The sequence below is a fragment of the Brachycentrus maculatus genome, unplaced genomic scaffold (assembly GCF_059751285.1).
Source record: "Brachycentrus maculatus isolate JH-2025_06_01 unplaced genomic scaffold, ASM5975128v1 h1tg002140l, whole genome shotgun sequence".
In the NCBI taxonomy this organism is placed as follows: Eukaryota; Metazoa; Arthropoda; class Insecta; order Trichoptera; family Brachycentridae; genus Brachycentrus; species Brachycentrus maculatus.
Window position 1 is genome coordinate 15,934 of NW_028282663.1, and position 15,468 is coordinate 31,401.

At 38.6% G+C, this 15,468-nt stretch overlaps 1 pseudogene; it reads right to left on the bottom strand.

The window, feature by feature from the left end:
• Positions 1-7,021: 7,021 nt before the first annotated feature.
• LOC148298355 (uncharacterized) lies at positions 7,022-7,470 on the bottom strand (annotated as a pseudogene).
• Positions 7,471-15,468: the final 7,998 nt, after the last annotated feature.

Below are 15,468 nucleotides of genomic sequence, written 5' to 3' on the forward strand. Positions count from 1 at the left end.
GAACTATGCAATTTACTCTAGTTTTATTACTACATTGCAATCCGTGTTAATAAGATCTCGAGAATTGAGTTGTTAGTCACTTCCACTACTTTCATAAAGCGCATTGGGTATTTGATTCTCTCCTTTTCATCTTATATCTTTGTTGGTTTTGTAGGCTTTTTGAAACTTCGCTCGATTTGGAGATACTCTCTCAGATGCTCCAACTCCTCGATGTCAGTTTGGGAGTGCATGACAGATTCAAACAATCGAATGCAGTTTGCATTGCCGTAGCATTTTGAATCTATTTTTGATAAAATAATAAATAATTGGAAGACTTTATTTTTGCCTGTCACATTTATCGAGTATATTCCTTTCCGCATAATCTTATGCATCAGCTATTGGGTAAAGTACTCCGGAGCGAAGTTCCCAAACTTATTAAGCATTAGGGAGTAAATTTATAAGACATACGCATAGGACTCATCATCTTTTATTTTCGAATCGAAAACCCTACATTATTAAATATTTTACAAGCTGGTGCTATGGAACCCTTGCTTCAGAATCTCATCGCAATCCCCTGCACTTTTGAAACAGCCCACCAAACTCAAAGCAGTTTCCATGATGCACGAATCATGTTTATGTGTGAATCTCTGCATCAATAGACCGAATGTTTGCTATTTCATAAACAATGAGTAGTGAGCATCTGTGAATAGCTGGCTGAGTGACCTAAAATGAATGCGATGCTTACTTATAAAAGTGTTTGTTCTTTGCGTTGTCGGAACAAGCGATGTGTCTTTTGAGGACTGATATGAGATGCTTGGAATAACCGATTACAAACAGTGAGTTTATATAGGACTACCCTGCCGCCGAATAGAAGTAGAAGAACTTATAAAATTCTTCAGCTACAGTTTCACCAAGCTCGGCTGAATCGGTGAGCCCCTGCAAAAGTACTTAGCTGATTTTATTCGTGATACACCACTCTTGAAAGCCTAAATGATCGATTACCAAGTGAGAATAGAAGAATGCCAAATCTGATAGTTCCTTCAAATCTTGGTAGGTATAAATCTTAGTGAAGACTTGCTAGTGAATGCCGGCTTTGAATACCTTATCCCTCGATGCAGCATTGATGCAAATCTTGCCAGCCAACCTGATCCATAAGGAGAACTATATCCTTGAGCTGCGATCGGACCCGAAGTGTTCGATGGCCCATATCATGGCTTGGATAATGTTCCTCTCGTACATTTCGCTCAGCAACTAAGCAGTTATTTCGACGGTGGTTAAAAGGTAGAGAGCATCGATTTGGTTGATGCGGAGCCTGGTCATTTCCAGAATGATGGTACAAATTCCGGCTGATTGATACTTCTTGAACGAACTCCCTGACCAGCTTCTTCTCAGAATCTATAAAATTATAACGTTAGGGGTGTTGGGCTGGGATTATTTGACTGATTTCTCCAAGACCGAATAAAAATAATCTAAAACGCTTTTGTCAGTAAAGATGACGAGAGTCCTATCTTTGTTTGTGGCAATTGCGAGATAAAAATCAAGCAATTCCGTGAGATACTTATAACCTTTTTCTATGCTTTGATTGATGGTGAGGACTTTGTTCACAATCCCTAAATTTACTACTTTCTGGCAATAGTAGGAATGTGTGCACACAGTCTCTTCAAGTGTATTCAGAGAATTTCGGAACATTTATTAGTCTCTTGGGGAGACTCGTATTCCCTGATCATTCATTTTTTTAATCATTGCATCATAAAATATGTTATGCTCTTTGATAGTTTTTATGTGCTCGTTCGTTGATAATTAAATAGCTTTGTTCTTGCGGCAAGGCGACTATTTTTTATGATCGTGCTCTCTATTCGATATTACTTACCTATCATCTTGCATCATGTGGGATTTTGGACCTTTCTATGAGGATAAGGATGAGAATGGCACAGAAGAAGGAGATCGATGAGGCTACTCGGATTCATTCATGATTTTTTTGGCAATTTCTGCTTCTTATACTGCAGTTTCTTTTCCAATTTTTGTTGCTTATTTGGCAGTTTATTCTATGGTTTCTGTTTTGCATAGCCTTTATTATGACTTTTGAGTGGCTTTCTCGACGGGAGGGCTTGTCAAAAAATTTTCTTACTTTGGCATTGGCGCTGATGTGCCCCCTTGTTTGACCCCTTATTCTAAAGGCTGTTCGACTTGAGCAGCCAGTAAGCCGAGTTCAGGCTTTTGTGGAGACTATATGGGGATGATAGGATTATGCCCGTTTCCGAATTCTAATGATCGACAGATATTGGCAATACTTTAGTCACGGCAATATTTAATCGCGATCCAGTCCATTTATCTTTTATAGTCTGCAATGAGACTGCTACCAATTAGCTTGATCACTGATAGAGCAAACTCAATCAATTTCGGACGATATCGACACTCTGGCAAGCTGACTTCGCTATGGAGGACTTAAAACCAATATTTTATATGCTTTTAGGTGAGATAATAAGGTGAGCCTGAAGTGAGGCAGAGCCTGTCAAGGATGTCGATCGCTAAAAGCTATATTTTTTGGTCTTGTTCGCAAGCCAACCCGATGATACATTAATCGATAAAGCCTCCCAGTTTGAACTTGGATAAAGCCTGAGGGTTTGCATTGATGACACTCTCGATGATATCTAGACAGTGCTCTATGATTTAGGGATGGGCCCGAAACTCCACCAGAAGCTCCTCGAGGGGAATCAACAGGAGATTAACCTCATGGTTCATCGTCGCTAGGATCTACATGGAATCTTTCATGAGCTCAATGTACTTTGCTCTCCAAATTTTTTGGATTTTATGCCTGTTCTTGATAATCTATAAAATGCCTTAGGGGACTTTCGGAGGGATAATCGTTGTGGAATATTGAAATCTCCACATTAGCAGCTTGAGGACCTGCAAGTACTCCAGCTTTTGAATATCAGGCTTGAGTTCCCAAAATATTTGGGGTTTCACATTGATTAAATACGAAATGATTTGAGCATCTAAATTCGACTCGCTGCTCTCAGAGTCATGGTCCAACACACAGCTGAGCAATGTCGCGAGGGATAGATTCGACAGAGCGAAAATGCTATACGACTATTTTGTATTTTTGAGGCTACCAATATTCTCAATCAGCTCGTCAATAAGATTTTGCTTATGTATGATGCCCGAGTATAGGTAACCTAGCGTCCTTTCAATTGAAAATATGTGAGTATGGGTATACTTTTACCAGTGCTCGATCACTATCTGGCAATACCCTAAGTTAAAAGCTACATACTTTCGAGAATTTTTAGGGGGACCATGCGATGCTCTTAAACAAGTGTTTCGAAGACTTAAATGCAATCGAGAACCTTCTGTGGGTCTTCGAAGTCGGGTGACTCCAAGGGGATCAATGCCCATCGATACACGTTCGACCAAATGCCGAAAACTCTATATTCCTCAAGCTTGTTGAGCTCAAATATGATATTAATGGCGGCTCTACTGCTCTCGAGCATTGTCAGTATTTGCTCCATCATTCTCTCCAAGTCGTCTTAGAACTGCTAAAACAGCCAATTTAAATTATCCTTCGAGTATTTCATCTCCTTCATGTAATAAAGCAGTTAGTCGACGATGCCACAGTTCTCCCGAACCTCCCTGAAAAAATAGTGAATGAAACTCGCAACTAGCTCTTCAATCTGGCACTTTACGGCCCAGGATGCCAAATGGCACTTTTGTTCCACAGGTTGCTGCTCGCTGATAAAGAAGTTCTATATTTTCTTGATCACACTTTTCTCCTTGGTAGCCTTCAACGCATCCGGTAGAAGCGGCAATAGGATAAGATAGCTTATATGGCTTTGAATTATATCTTAAAATGTGATGTTTTATTTGAGTAGAATATCTTAAACACCCTGTAATGTTTCGTATTCTTTGTTACGGAGGTAGATAGCCTGCAGGACTTTGCAAAACTATATAGCATTTTGCTTGTTTAAACTTACTCGCCCATTTCGATAAGCTATTAAGGCAATAAAAGCCTGGTTTGGAGAGGTAGAGTCTTTAAGTTTCATTGTAATTGCCTCAGAGATCATGAGAAGGTCAACTGGCAGTGTTTGCATATGCTTAATTTGTGTATCAACTGAAATCTCCCCAGACTTAAACAGCTATTTGAGCATACTGATTTGCTCTTTTTGTTGTTGGCTGAAACTGCCCTATTTAATATTTTCTGGGGCTATCAAAAGAAATTTAGGATGCTCATTGCAGTAGTATCTGAGGATTTACTGCATGCGATGCAGAGCTATCTCGGGGGAGATCTAATTGTTATATTGGCTAATTATTATTGAGTTATTATTCGGAGTCAGCAATAAAAGTGGCTTACACTTACTACTGAGGAATTAGTTGAGGTATTTGGGAGCAAGACTATTTGCAAGGAGTTTCGAGCGCATTGCGAATGAAATTTGTAGACAGGAGTATACAATTTCTAAATTCCACTATTTCGCGAGATGAACTTCTAGGATTTTAATAACTTTCTCATTCGTGATGGACCCATGGAGCCAAAGATCAAAAACAATGTTGATCGCGCATCTCCGAGAAAGGCAATCGGTGTTCAGGAGAATGGCTGATTGCTCATAGGAGAACTAACTCGAGTATTTTTGCAAGAACTGGGTGAGATATGCAGACTCTTTTGAGCCTATAAATTACCTGTATTTCTGAAGAATGTCATAAGCCAAAAGGGATGACTATTCAGCATTTTTTCGGCATTTATCAATAAGCCGACAGACTTCTGAAATGAAACTGTCACTTATGCGACTAAAGCTTTGTGAACGTATGAGTTCCATGATTTTTAAGGGTACCTACGTCCTCCCAATAGGATGGATACGATTGATGATGGAGAGTACAAGCTATATAATTTAAATTTCGGGGTATTCAGCGCAAATCTAAAACAGCTTTTGCAAATGAGAAACGATGAAAGCTAGGTTAGCCCCCTTGTTGGGATTAGTCACGGAGATGCAGTTGCAGGTGCATCTCAATGCGTAGATAGTTTTGGCTTTAAATCTAGGCTCTTCGCAAATGATCTTGAAGTATGTGTCAGTGAGACTCAGATCCGGTTGGTTCATAGTCTATTGTGCAGCGCTCATTATTCAATTCCAACTTTTATACAGCATATAACATTGTATAAGTCATACAATTATTTTAATATGCAGTAATATCATAATTAGCCTGGGCCCTTGTTCATCGGAATCGACTTAGGAACTTCTTCCATTAAAATTGCGATCATTATACTATCTTATTCTTAAGTTTCGTCGAGCTATTCAATCAGCCAAACCTTTCACACTAAATTTCCAGAATTTTAGGAAATGCAGATTATATCTCCTGGCTAAAATATGGCAGAGCAAGATCCATAAGTGTGGTGGTCATTAATCAAATCGGGTTTAAAGTAAATCATGCACGGCATCAAAGAGGGAGATATATTTGGTAAAAAAATATCCACAAATTGTATTAAGGGCATAGGCATCGCCTACCAAATGCACGGCCTCATTCTAGCCAAGATAATCCGAGACAAATAATCCATATAGAGCGTCCAATCCCTACGGAATTGCATAATCTGGTGCGATGGCCGGACTCAAGAAATCGGAAATACTCTAAAGAGTAAGCTGAAAGAGGAAGGTAGCATTTTAAGCAGACTCATCAACTACCCAAGCAACTTTACGATATCGAAACTCAAATGGGTCCTTGAAAACTAAAGCGATGTGCTAAGCAGTAGTGAGGTAAAGTTCATGCTCCCTGGGGACTTCATCGCCGCGAGAATGACAAACAAATTCCAGACTACTCCACAAGGACTATCGGAAGGAGTCATGTGGGACTATGAGATCCAAGCGCTTTGCAAAGAAGTTTTCTAAATCACGGGAATATCTTTGTAAACTGTACCCTCAATTGTGCATAATTTTACCATTCAAGCCATCTCCTCAGCCGAGTTTAACAAATAAATGGGCTTATCCTCTTCGATTCCTATATTCTACCGGAGTGGCGATCAGCCGAACAATGCATATAGTTTGGATATATCAGAAGCAGGAGAAGCCGCAGCCACAGCGGGAACTTCTGGAGTAATATACTTAGTCACAGATGTCCCTCCTAAGTTCTCGCAGGCGCAATCTGATGCTCAACCTTTCAATTGCTTTCTGCACTGCTCCTCTACCTCCACTAATAGACTGCTGTATGGGAATTTGCTGTGCATTAATGGCTGCGGAATTACGTACAAGTGGCTCAAGGAAATGATTAATTTCGGGGTCACGCCTACTGAGCAATCACAAGAGCACTCAGACTATTTATTACTCAATAAACTCGCAATATAGTCTGACTCCCACGATATCCTTGTGCTGCCATTTGGAAACGGGCCTGAGCGAATGTTAGAGAACCTGAACATTGGATGCCAAATATGTAATATCGATTATCGGAAAGATGGGTTTCCGAACATTGTCAGAGCCACCTTGGAGGGTCTTGTTTTTAGCTTCGTTTATGGATTCGAACTCATGATGCAGCAATTAGCCTAATGCGCTAAAATTACAAGAATTAAGACTGGCATCGGCAATCTATTTGACTCGGAGGTGTTTGCTCAAGGACTCTCTAGTATGCTGCAGGTTCGAGTAGTAATATGCAAGGCCGACGGGAGCACTGGAGCAGCCAAGGGAGCAGCTTTCGGCTGGATAAAATGCTCGCGCCCCTTGAACTAAAGGAAACTATCATCGGAGCTGGAGATTATGAGATAGTATTTCCCATGTGAATCAGTCTACGCGAAGCTAAAACCGAAATATAGTAGGTGGAAGCATTTACTGAATGAAAAGATAACTGACATGAAGAAAGAGCATAAAGAGTGATAGCAGACTCCTGTGATCGCATGATAAATAGGAGCTATGAGCTGTGATTCTGGCATGATCGCATATTGATATTATATGAAATATAGGTTAAATGCTACAAATTATGTCAATGATGCGAATATTGGAATCAGCTTCAATAGAAGATCATGCAGAAACCATTGCAGAGGCAGTCTTGGCATTACTAAATATAAATAGAAGTACTATTTCCATTTGTTGGGGAGCTTCTTAGTTCTGCGATAATATCGGCCCAGTCTGTGGATTCGGGATTCGATCAAAATTAGTCTGTACTTCGAGTCCTTATCTTTTCTGCACTTCTCCAGATGTTTTCGGATGTTCACTGCCTTCTTGATCAAGCAGTAGATATCTTCGGGGATTTCAGGAGCACATCCTACATCTCATTATATATACCATATTTTTTAAGGAGTCTCGCAATCTTCTGCCCAGTGAGCAATTTGATGCTGGGGATTGCTTCTTTGTCTCTGATGGTGACTCCGATTTGGGATGGCGACATGCCCTTCTTAGCCATGGTGACGATGAGTTCAGCAATAGTCTTGGGGGTGTGGTAGACCCATTTGTGGGCTCTTCTCTTGAAGGGAGTGACAGTCGAGCTGATACCTTTGCCCTTGCCTTTGGATTGCATTCTGCCCATTTGTGGCTATTGTAGATGATTAATAATATTTGATAAATAATCATATAAAAATGATATTCCCATTATTACTAATTTAATCATTCATTCACTTCAATATCTCGCAGATTAACTCCACTAATATTAGTAGTAGTAGGTTGCACACTTATATTCCATTATGAAACCGCTACATTCCTTGTTTCATTTGTTTTGCAAATAGATATCATTGTTCTTTTGGCTTGAAGGAGTTCCAATTTATAGGTTAGAGTTTATTTTGATCTTCATTTTTGAAGATGTCTTAGAATTCCCAACCAAGTTTACTCAATTAGATTTTTCAGTGGCTAACTCTATAATGAGCATATATATTCATAAATGATATTTTCAAATTGTTCCTATTCTTTAATATAAGTGTAGTAATTGAATTTATTGACCAATCATGCATTCATCTCGTCATTGGTTTTTACAGTTACTGGCAACAAAGGTGGTTGATTTCAAACTTCATCTGGCTCATAGTTCCAAGGTCTGAGCAGCTCTGTATCGTCAGTTTTATCTTTCTTTGCAGGCTATGTCCATTTTTTCAATTTCCTATTCGTGCAAGAAGTAAATCTTCGGTGATTAGCTTCGGTTGACAGCTTCGCTATGGGCTTTCTCATTTGAGAATCATAGCTTCGACTCGATGGGTCCTCATTTATGCACTTCGAATAAGAGGAAGGACTTTGGTTAGATACCATTCTGGCATTTCGATCCTAGTGAGCATCTCTTGTCGTTTGAAGCATATTCTTCAAATTTTTACTCTTCTTTCCGATAAAGAGTTATTTAAAGTTGCTGAGCCACTTCTCTCTGTCAGGACTCGGCGTTATAATGACATTTCTCCCAGATGTTTTATTCTGTCTGTGGCTGATAAAGGCTGTGGTAGGAAAGACCTTTTTTGGATTTGGATTTGGATTTGGATTTGCTGCGTTGCTTTAATTGTTTGCTTAGCTATTGCTGATGTCAGCTAAGGAAATATATGAGAAATTGTTTATTTTTGTTCTTATCAACTGATTGTCTAAGAAGTTTAGCTCATTTTAAAGCAACTTTTCATGTTTAAATGTGTCTGCTGCAGCTTTAATGGAAATAATGAAACTTTTTGATTTGTTTCTGACTCTAGAGGAATGCAAGTTCGAGTTTATCTCGCTACCTCGAGAATATTGCAGTTGATAAATTTATTTTACAGTTTATTTGTCTTTCAATGGTCTGATCTAATTATGTGCATTTTCGTCTTACTTTTTTGATCGAACCAACATCGAAAACGCTTTACTATAATTTCTCTTCTCCCACATTTTATTGTGAGTAAAGTACTTTTGAGCGTATAAATGCTGAATGAGATTTTGCTCAGTAGTGAGGTTCGTGTGATCAGCCATACAGAAGTCTTGTATATAATACTTATTAAATCCTTAAATTAGGAATTTTGATTAAATTTATTAGGAATAAATGACATCTGCTGGCAAGCACTATCAAATTTAAATTTATTTAATCTTCGGCTTCTTAAAGTGGCGCATATTCGCCCCGGGCTGTTGATACATGTAAGGAGCATTGCTTCCGTAGGGCTTGGGCAGTCCGATTTCATCGGGAATATATGAATTGACTCTTTGCTGGGCTGTAGTTTTTGTTGCGAATGGCGGATAATTCTGTTCAGCTATTTATTTCTGTAATCTGAGTTTTTTTTCCTCTTCATACCTTTTCTTGTCCCTCATCATCTTTAGGTATTCGATTTCTGTTTCAGGAGTTGGAGGTAGGCCTTCTTCCATTCTTGACTTAGCGCCGTCGTGTGTTTTTTAAAGTTCCTATTTTTCTTGTTGGTATTTAATGATATTGGCTTGGCACATTGAGAGTTCAGAAATTGTGGCTTTCATTTTGCGGGTGAGATCTCTGAGCCGGCTCTGAAACTAGTTAATTTTTTAGGAGACTTAAAGAGTAGATTGACGGCCATCTAATGCATCCTTTTTAAGTTTCTCTGAGAGATTGGTCACCTCATCCAAAATGAGTTCCTTCTCAAGCAGCTGTTACTTTTTGCTGTTGAGCCTTTCCTCTAATATTTGTATTTTAGAATCCAAGGCCTATTCGTCCGGATCCTCTCCCTTCAGTTCTCTAAACCTTTCTTTATTTTCAGGGTCTTAAAGTTCTCGAGACAGCTAATTTTCCATGTTTTGCATTTATTGCATGCAATTTTGAAGTTCAAGAACTCTACCTGCTAGTTTGGGAACATGCATTAATTTATCTTGCGCAACTTTGATCCTCCTCTCCATTTCCGTGATTTATATTTTAATCATTCGGATTTAATCTTCTAATCCTTTCACAGCCACCTCCGACTTCCTCAGTATATTCTACTGAATGTTCGATTTTTCGTACAGAATGCACAGCTCATCATTTCGATCAATGAGTTGAATCCCTGTATAGTTTCGATGCTCACAGGCCTCCTCATACTGAACTCGCAGGCTTTGCATATCCTTTTGCAATGATAAAATGATCACATTGAGTTTTTATATTTCGTTGATGTTCTGATCGACAACTTATTATTTCTGCCTTTTTTTCAAGTCGTATTGATTCAATGTTGTTTTCGTCTGATCTCTTTTGTGAATTTATAGTTGAAGCATATGGTCATAGTCCTGAATAGTTTTATTTTTCTATAATGACTCATTTTTCAGTATTTAGTTTTAATTTTGTAAAATTTTGATTCTCTCTTTCAATTCTGCCAAATCTTGTGATGAGTTTTGAATCAAATTCACGTACTTGTTTCTTGCAGACTTCACTTCTTCATACAAAGCTTTAAAATGTTCGAGCTTGTTTTCTGTTTCTTGGTATTTTTTTGTCAGGTCTAAAATCAACAACTCTTTCACCTAAAAAATAAATTATTATCTACTTTGAGCTCTTATCGTGTTTATCTCACTTAGTTTGTGGCGACTGATGCTTTTCTAGCCATAGATTCCCTGACAGCCGTCGAATCTTTAATTTATTTCTGTATATTATTGACTAATTTCTTCAAATCGGTCAGACTCTCCTCCATTTTTCTAATTTTAGCCTCGGTTTCCTTCTTATTCGATTCTCCCTTTTTACTTTTTTCTTCCATGATTTCATTTTTATCGATCAACAGAAGAATATCCTCTTGGATGCTATTCTGAGTTGAGTTTTGGTCTCTCATATCCGTGTGGATCGCCACCTGCTATTTCTTGAGTTTTTCGATGATCATTTCAGTTTCGATGATCACCTACTAATTTGCCTTTGTCAAGATATCTTCTTTCTTGATATGTTTGATGATTCTTTCAATTTATTTCTTCTGCTTGTTGATACTTTCGGAGAGGCTCTTTATTTCCTTGTTGCTCTCTTAAATGCATACTTATTACTTCACGATATCCACTTTCAATTGCCTTCTTTCCATTTCTGCGATGTGGATAGAATTCTTGGCTTTGTCGATTTTGGTTTATATTTTTTATTCTTCTTCAAAGTCTTCCTACCTTTCTTTAATCAGCTTCTCTATTTGCTCCTTCTGTTGGTTTTTCTTTTACTTAAAGGCTTCGTAGATCTTCATCTTCCTGGCAATTTATTCCTTGATATCAGTGATTTCTTCATTCATGCCGACAATTTAGATGTGCAAATTCTCAGCGCTCTTGGCATAATGGTCAGGAGACTATTTAATTTTGAGTTATGCTTATTTGAGTTTCTCTTATTACTCAAACAGATCCTTGTTTTTGCCTTTGAGGTTGTTGATCTTTACCATGTTGTCTTCCAAAATTCTTTGTAGATTCTCGATGTTGCTAAGATTCTTGTCGTTGAAATTTTTAGTTTCTTGAATGTCTGAGTTGTATTTTTCTTTGATCGGCTGCATCTTCGCCTCTGCTGCTTCGAAGTCGGATTTCATTTGAATTTACCGATTGCTTACTTATTTTTACAGTTCTTCAGACTCAAAAAACAGATTTTAGTAGCTGGCTCTTTATGAATCGTAAGCGACTTCTGCGGCTTTCAGCAGCCGAGAGAATTTTTAAGTATTTTCAGATACTTCGTTTTGTCTCGAATTAGCCTGTTCAGCTTCAAATTTGACAGTTTTAAGTTATCCTTTAAGTTTCCTCATTGTGTCATTGAGGACGTTATAGTTTTTGATACTATCACTAATGACTTTGAAGAGAGAGTTAATCACACCGGAAATTTGAGTATATTGTTCCTCATTAATTTTGCCTTGCTTAAAAAAGTAATTGACTGATTCGTTCCCGAATTGGACTCCCAACCCCAACCCCAACCCCAACCCCAACCCCAACCCCAACCCCAACCCCTTAATGACAATATGAAACTTATTATCCTATTACCCTATGCTATTATATCGAAACCAATAATTATTATACATTATTTGATGATTATTTGTATGTGCTCATCATTTAGGTATAAAGGTCCTAACGATGTGCGTAATATTTCATTTTGGCCTAAAAACGTATATTGGCTGCATGAACTAAATCGGATATTTCTCCTTTGATAACAATAGCCATCGCTGCCAGCATGAGTAAATAAATGAATAAAAGTAAATTGAATCAAATTCACATCGCTAACTATCATTGGCTATTCTAATTTTTATCGGATTCGGCATTGATAAGTTCGGAGAGTTCCTTCTCCACATCCATTTATCCGCTCCTATGTATCTCCTCAAGATAGACTAATGCAGCTTGGGGGTTGGGCTTTATTCTGCCACAAGAACTTCCTGTTTTCCAGAGCTTGCTTAAATTGTACTTCGAGTAGGTGAAACCGAAGGCAGCAGCATTTGTGAACCAGGCCAGGGCCTTCACTTAATTCCGCGCGAAATATTCTCCGTTTAAGTATTACAGGCCCAAATTATGCTTTGCCTACAGAACTCCGTTTTCCGCAGCCTCAACTAAGTATTTCTTATAAAGCACTATGTTGCCATCTCTCTTATAACTAAATGAATGCGTAGTTACATTTGCGATAGTCTGAAGTAGGCCAATGGATGCCCGAGAGAGGCCGCTTGAATGTAAAGCTCCTCGATCTCGGCGACGGAAAACTATGTATCTTGGGTTCCTTATTTTTCAAGAATGTCAGCAATGAAGTAGAGCCCCCCATATTGCTCGTGGCATACTGATTTACTGAAGTATGCTACACAGTTCTGGATCAGCTGATCGGGAGGATACTCTCCGATTTCTCCAGTTTAAATCAGTTTATATAACTATTTAGCCACTAAATACTGTAAAATGAGGGAATTGCTACATTTGCAAGGGGGTAGTCGTTGAGGGCGAGCTCCATAAACATATCTGAGGAGTATTAATAGTTTTGAGGATGGTTGCTTTTCATTGCGTCCATTTTAATGAAGTAGGCTGAAAAATACTTTACATTATTCAATTATTTTTTGACTGCCGGGTCGTGAGGTGCCTTAATGTACTGCTCAGTTGCTTTTGCCGTTGCTTATTGCAGCATCATATTCATTAAAGTCTAGTTTCTAGGGGAGCCTACAGTGAATGAATGCTTGTACTTTTGGAGCCCACATAAAGCTCGACTGATTTGAGCAGAAGGGCCTGAATGGGTAAGGATTTCAAGTACTGCTGGGTAACTGGATGCATGTAAGACTTGGAAAGTTTAGTAGATATTTCAGAATAGAGCTCTATATATTGAAACAGCTGGTGTAAGTACATTTCATGACTTAGTTTTCAGGGAGGGAGACTCGAAAGATCTACGCGAAATATTGTTGGACTTTCTGCATTTGTGTTAGGTTGTTGGCTTAATTAATTCGATACAAATAGATCTATCTTACTCTACCATAGATAAATAGATATCTCAACTAAATTTAGTTATAATCTGCCTTTGCGATCAATTCTAAGCTATCACGAATAGTTAAAGGTCAATTGGCTGGCGAGTTATATGTGCAAACCGAGTGAAATATAATTCTAAATGAATAGCAATTATTTATTGCTCTTCTTTGAACTAATAGAACTGAATGCAAGAACAGAAAGACAAAATGAAAATTGAATCACTCTTGGATTCAATTTGCGACGATCTCACAGACCCCCAAACTAACTAGATTCATATCAGATCATTTTTGATAATGCTGAAAAGCAGTGGCATCATGAATTAGTTTCTGCTCAAACAACTCAAGACCAACATCCTTGCCCGCGGCTCTTCTTCTTTCATCTCTAAGTAAATGCTGATCGAATAGATATTGAATCCCACTGTAAACCATTACAGCTACGCGCAATGCTCAGAAGTTTATGATTTTCTAAAGGGCGATAACTCTGTGATCAATATTATGAATTCCAGGGCGAGAAAAGAGGATCAAGTCGAGTACATGAAAAGATTTCATAAGGAAACTATTGAATAGTCTGATATTCGAAGAGTCTTTAGCATCCTTCACCCAATTTTGCCACGATATAGCGAAATAGAAAGCAGCAGGCCTCAAAGATAATCAATTCCAGAGCAAGAGCAAGAGCGAGAGCAAAGCTTTATCCATGAAATGAAGAAAAACAAAGAGTTAATAAAAGAGCCGTAAGCAGAAAGGGGGAGTGGGATGTTTGTTCTGGACTCAGATGAGATAAACAGGTTTCGGGGGAGTGAAAGTATGGTGAGAAACAAGAATATGTAGAGATTCCGACCACCACTAATCGAAAGCATTTAATCGAATCACGTCAAAGGATCAAGGCCTAATGCGGATCTATGAGACTATTTGGCTGGAAATCAGTCCCTGATCGATGATCGAGCTGACTAGGTTTTCTTTAATAACTCAAATGCTGCATTAAATCCATATCTTATTATTTTATTTGATCGAAATCCATGAAAGGAAAGATATCTGCGCTCCTCTTCCTCACTCTTATATTCACACTAACTTTTCAACTTAAAATCCAGGATCACGACCTTTAGGACACTCAATCCTACCTCGAGGCCCTACAGAATTAACAAAAAGCATTTGAAACGGGAGTGGCTCAGCTTGGCTAATCAACAAATTAAACCATTAAAAATGCAGATAGCACCACGAACCTGCTTTAGAAAATAAAGGTCCTCGAGGAAGGAATCTTAAACCAACAAAAACAGATATTCGACACTTCGGCCAGTATTCCCCCTCTGGTGTTGGCAGATCAATGCTCTAACATGACAGAAGCCAATAAAACCTAGGTCATCAAGACTGCAAATTAAACTCTTGCCTCCATTCAGAGGTTGAAAGGGCAGCTCGCTACCTTGAACCAAACCGCACAGGTGCGCGAAGCTCAAGCGAGAGTAGAGTATCAGATATACTACCTCAAAGTCATCAGTGAGGTTCTTTAAAAGAATTGCACTACTACAGCTATTTTATCATCGACCCAGTATCAAACTAACATTCATTCAAAAAATTGGGTATTAGGAGACCAGACTATGAATGATGTTGTGAACCAGTACGTTGACCGATCGAAATTTTTTCACAATATTACGAACTGTCCCATCGAAAAGCCTTATTTCAACGGACTTAACTGCATCGACTGCTCCGAACCCACGCCTATCTTCAATATGCAGACATCTGCTTGTGAAAAATGCGAAGACGGATCTGTGATCAACCAGGAACTCAAGAAATGTGTGGCCATTGCTACATCCCCCAATATGACCAATCCATTAAATTATACGAATGTAATAGGAACATTACCACCTAATTAGACTATTGATAGTTCAACCCCCTGTCCTTCTAACACGCCTTATTACATTGGAGATAAATGCATAGGCTGTACTGAGCCTTTCCCTCTATTCAATAGTGAAACAAAATCATGTACTGCTTGCAAAGATTCTGAAAGATGGAACTCATCCAGCCGGATATGCGAAACTCCAGCTTCGAAGCCCCCATTGACTTCAGTTTCTAATAATCAAACAGCTCTTAATTGTACGAATGGCACTGTATGGAATTAAACTCTAAATAAGTGCTTACGTCTTCATCCTAATGCAACCAATCCATCAGTAACTTTGAATATTACAGGTCCCCTCCCGGCGACTCCTTCTCCAAACGATATTTTATGTCCTCCAAGATATCCG